General features: G+C 43.1%; 1 long non-coding RNA gene across 1 annotated transcript; it reads right to left on the minus strand.

The window, feature by feature from the left end:
* Nucleotides 1-2,144: 2,144 nt before the first annotated feature.
* On the minus strand, nt 2,145-5,250 carry LOC309847905. The gene is made up of 2 exons (XR_014302715.1): nt 4,979-5,250; nt 2,145-2,555 (listed from the first exon to the last, which is right to left on the minus strand). It is a non-coding gene; the product is annotated as an uncharacterized lncRNA (long non-coding RNA).
* Nucleotides 5,251-5,461: the final 211 nt, after the last annotated feature.

The following is a 5,461-nucleotide window of genomic DNA, read 5'->3' on the forward strand; positions in this document are numbered from 1 at the left end:
AAAAAACAAAAACTAAGAAAATCCTGCCATTTACGACAACACAGATGAACTTTGAGGGCATCATGCTAAGTGAAATAAGTCAGACAAAGAAAGACAAGTAATGTACGATCACATTTTTACATCGAGTCTAAAAAAACTGTACTCACAAGAACTGGTGGTTGCCAGGGGCATGGGGTGAGGAACAGTGCAGGAAATGAGCAAAAGTGACCAAAGGAAACCCATTTCCAGTTGGAAGATGAACAAGTCTCAGAGATATACCATACAACATTGTGACTATAGTTAACAATACTGTATTACATATTTGAAAGTTGCTAAGGGAGACTAGAGTTTTAAAGTTCTCAACATATATCCCAAAATTATAACTATGTGTTAACTAACCTTATTGTGATGATCATTTTGTAATATACACATATATCAGATCACTGCAGTTGTACATCTTAAACTTATACAATGTTACATGTCAATTATATCTCAGTAAAGCTGGAAAATAAATGTAATTAAAAGCTCGTGTCTTTTTGACACCTGTAAGCTTAACAGGCATAGAAGAGCTAAATAAAAAATTTAGCCTTAGGGATAACAGGCACTTACCTGAAAAGCTACACATTAGAAACTACCCACAAAAACCTGTTCTGGGAAAGGATGACATCATTTTAAGTAGGATTCCAGTAAATTCTACAAGTAACAACTTCAAGAAACAATCTCAGGGAGATACGGGTATAGGCTTTCCATTTTTTATGGAAGTCTGTTTATTGTCACATCCTTACTACCTTCAGAAATCAATCTTGTAAACTTCTGGGCTTGTCCATTTCAAGGAATGCAGTCAGATGACTGCGTTCAGTTCCACACTTAATCCAGGTATCCGGATTAAGACCTGAATCATGAACCTCTGAATTGTGGCACACTGCACTGCTAAATGTTCTCTTACCCACTAATTTGCTGACATTTCAAACAAACGATGTCCGCAAAGTGGATCTGAACCCGGGCTTTACTTTGCAGAATCAAAGAACTGATTAAGCCAATGAAGCCCGTGAAGTGGATAAAAACAAAGTGGAGAGATGACACGACATAAATATTTGAGTGTCAGCCTCTCAGTTGCTCACAGAACAGCTGGACAACGATTGCCTGGTTCTCCTCCGTATGGCCTGGTCACCCTGCTTGCTCCCCACACTGGGCTATGCCCAGAGCAGGACCCTGAATGCTGTGAACAGAGCACCCACACCCATCCGCAACCATGCCTTCCCTGGTCTGCTCCCCACTTAAAATAACATATTCTGCACCACAGTGTGAAGAGACTTAAGCCACAGAGCTGTGGCTTAAAATCACTTAAAAAGGGCTAAGATGGGGATGCCTGGGTGGCTGTGGGTTAAAGCCTCTGCCTTTGGCTCAGGTCATGATCTCAGGGTTCTAGGATCAAGCCCCACATCCGGCTCTCTGCTCAGCGGGGAGTCTGCTTCTCCCTCTCTCTCTGCCTACCTCTCTGCCTGCTTGTGATCTCTGTCTGTCAAGTAAATAAATAAAATATTTTTAAAAGGGGGGGGCTAAGATGGTAAATTTAAGGGTATATGTATTTTACAATTCTTAAAAAATGAAAAAAATCAGTAACAACTGAAGGACACACCTAGCATCTATAACACAGCTGAAGAAAAGTTAGCCTTAATACTACTACTACTAATAGTAATAGCTAACATTTACTGACCCCTTACTAAGGTTCTTATTTAAAAAATAATCAGAGAATGAGACAACCATGAGAGACTCTTGACTCAGGAAACAAACTGAGGGTTGCAGGAGGTGTGGGGGTTGGGGGCATGGGATAACTGGGCCATGGGCATTAATTAGGGAGGGCATGGGTTATGATGAGCACTGGCTGTTATGTGCAACTGATGAACCACTGAACTCTACGTCAAAAACTAATGATGTACTGTATGTCAGCTATTGAATTTAATTAAAAAAAAAAAGAAAGAGAACAGTAAAAAAATAAAAATAATCAATCCACATAATAACCCTATGTTGTAGAGAGTAATACCATCTCCACTTAATAAATGAAGCACAGAGAGATGAAGTCACTTTCCCAAAGTCACACAGTAGTAATAGTGGATGTACCAAGTAGTAATAGTGGATGTAATAGTGGACTCTAAAAACATATGTAGACCATTCATGTAATTTAATTAAAAGGTAATTTGAACACTTATGGATTGCCTATTAGAGGCTGAAAAAAGTATTCGCTCCTGGTAGGGAACTAAAACGTGGCAAGGAGAACCTAGATCTACTGGAGATTCCAATCAGCATTCCCAGGGCAGCATCACCCACAGTATTTCTGGGGTAGTTACAGCATTCCAAACACGACTTCGTAGTGTCAAGTCTCCTTCAACTCACCCATCAGAACAGTTCTGTTTAAATGCATCCTGTGGGCTTCATGTGGTGTCTAAGGGATGCTTTTAGTTGAGTTGGCTCTCTTTCCTCCCCTCTTCCAGTTCTGTTTCCTGAAAATCCGCGAGGCTGCCCTTTCTGGGCTGCAGGTATTGGCTATTTCACCAATACAAAGTCCAAGGAATTCTCTGGAATTTCAACAACACAAGAATGATACCCACGAGGCAGGCAATAAGAAAGGATCATAAGGGCAAATCACTGAATACTCATAAAGACAGAAAAAGGATGCGACTGCACCAGAAATTATTATTTTCCCTATCCGAGAGACAACGTGAACCTCGACGAATGATGTTGAGCTTAAATTCTGATCCGACAACTTATCGCCTTGAATCCCTTACTGTCCTCTGCCTCCATGTCCACGTCTATAAAATAGAAGTAGACCCACATCTACCTCACCAGTTGTTACGAGACTTGAGAGGATGTGTATTAAAGTGCTTGCTGAGCTATCTAACAATATGTAAACAGAGTTATAGGCATCTTTCCTATGCGATTTGTATTTTAAAATTCACAAATTCATAACCATCAACACATTTCAAATCCAAAGACATATTCTGCATTAAAAAACCACCCATTTGGAGAAACATCCTGCTCATCTGTGTTGTTTGAAAACCTGATGTGAAAGGTCCTGACCACACAGGATTTTGATTTCTATCCTATTTGTAATTCCTACATAACTAATGAAAGACCTTAACTGAAATCATCAAGGGAGGTTAGGTATGTATTGCTAATATCTTAAAATAGTCAAAAAGATAACCATTTACCCTCTGTTGATGTCACAGGGAATGGATGGTCCCAACAAGAGATTTTTAGACTTGAAACATCCTCTGTAAAGTTTATCCTCCTTTCAGAAACTTCAAATATTAAAACATCAAAACTGTCAAGAAGTTCCAGTCCCATTGCTCAAGGTCACTGAAAGAAAACTCAGCCGTGTTTTTGTGTCACTCCCTTGTCCAAGGCCCTGAATTTAACTTGGGACACAAAATACACCAGCAAGTGTTGTCCAAGTGCGCAGCACCCCATCCAGGTGCCTACTTGGATGTCAGGATCTCCCAGTAGCAGAAACCCCCGACTCTTCTCCGAACACATTGGTGAAAGCTCAGAATCACCCCCCTTCTTGTGAAGACCTTTTCCTTAGGGGTCTTCCCAGGAAGTCCCATTCGTTTGTAGCACAGTTTCTACTCCTGAGACATCTACTCCCATCTTCCAGTCACTAACACCTCACTGCGACAACATAAGAGCCCCGGCAATGCTTTCTCTTCTCTAGGCGGGCATGTAGAGGCATGGCCCTTGCCTTGAGGGCTTGTGACATAAGCAGGACAAGAAACAATATTTAGACAAGACATCAGATGCAGGGGCTGATAAGATTCAAATGTGAGCTCTTCTCCTCCCCTCTCCACCCTCCAGAGGGCAGTTCTTCAAAAAGGAGCAGGGATAGGAGGGAAGGATCAATCACTCTGGGAAGGCCCTTCTGGGGAATGGGGTGATCGATCCTCACCGAGAGTCCACGGGGTGGACAGGGGGCTGAAGAATGATGGTTGGGAAAAGGAAGAGTAGGAAAAGAAGGCAGAAGCATACGCAGGAACTGAGGCAGGATCATTTTTTTTTTTTTAAGATTTATTTATTGGGGCACCTGGGTGGCTCAGTGGGTTAAAACCTCTGCATTCAGCTCAGGTCATGATCTCAGGGTCCTGGGATCGAGCCCCATATCGGGCTTTCTGCTCAGCAGCGAGCCTGCTTCCCCCCTCTCTCTGCCTGCCTCTCTGCCTACTTGTGATCTCTGTCTGTCAAATAAGTAAATAAAATCTTAAAAAAAAAAAAAAAGATTTATTTATTTATTTGGCAGAGGGAGGAGTCAAGGAAAAGGGAGAAAGAGTCTGAAGCAGGCTCCTCGCTAAGCCTGGAGCCTGACATGGGAATCCTTCTCACCACCCTGAGATCGCAGGCTGAGCCGAAATCAACAGTCTAACACTTAACCCCCTGTGCCAACCAGGAGCAAACCCTCCCCGCACCACACACACACACCCCGAGGAGAGACATCTTAAAGGGACGGAGAAAGTATTTCAGAGAGTGGCCCCTGGGAGATGGCTTAAAAGCACTGAACGCGTCCCCTTCAGTGGGGACAGAAGCAGAAGACTGGAACCATCCTTCCAGCAACCTTCCTTTAATAGTCCCTACTGGTATTTCCTAGAGGAGACAAATTCAAAAAAGACAAAGTTTCTACACACCAGAATGCTCCTGGCTGTTTCAATCACAGAAAAACTAGAAACAATCAAAATGTCCATCAAACGAGACTGGTTAGCACACGGAAGGTGTCAGCGTGGTAAGTGCTGTGCAGACACACTGTGGAAAAGATCATCGTTAAGGCAGTATATGAACATGGAGAATGTGTGTGTGGTGAACACGAGAAGCACAATACCAAAAGGCTAGGTCACAACAAACTTGCCACGCCCCCCCCCCCCCCACAAAACGTGGAGCAAGACTAGGAAAAATGCAAATATGAAAAACAAGGACTGCAGTCACATTCGGATGGTCGTGGTAGATAGGTTTTTACCTTTTTTTCAGACTTTATCAGCATTCCTTCTATGTGCGCCTTTCCAGTTTAAAACTCTTCAATGCTACGGTGGTTTCCTTAACGGAAACATCCTTTCAGGGTTAATCCAAGTAGCTCGTGAGGAGCAGAGTGGAAGGAGAGTTGTTCTTTTTAAACATCCACCTATAGGGGCGCCAGGTGGCTCAGGGGGTTGAAGCCTCTGCTTTCGGCTCTGGTCATGATCTCAGGGTCCTGGGATCGAGCTCTGCATCGGGCTCTCTGCTTACTTGTGATTTCTGTCTGTCAAATAAATAGATAAAATCTTTAAAAAAAAAAAAAAAAGGCTTAAATATCCACCTATAGCCTATGCGGCTGCAGCAGGCTGAGGGGCGCTAATCAGCCATCTCTCACATTTGCTGGGGAAGGAGCCAGCTGGGGAGGGGTCGGGGGACCACCTGAGCATGGAACACAGGTCACTCAAGGGACTCAAGGGAATTACTGGCT

The sequence above is a fragment of the Mustela nivalis genome, assembly GCF_964662115.1.
Source record: "Mustela nivalis genome assembly, chromosome: 14".
NCBI lineage: Eukaryota > Metazoa > Chordata > Mammalia > Carnivora > Mustelidae > Mustela > Mustela nivalis.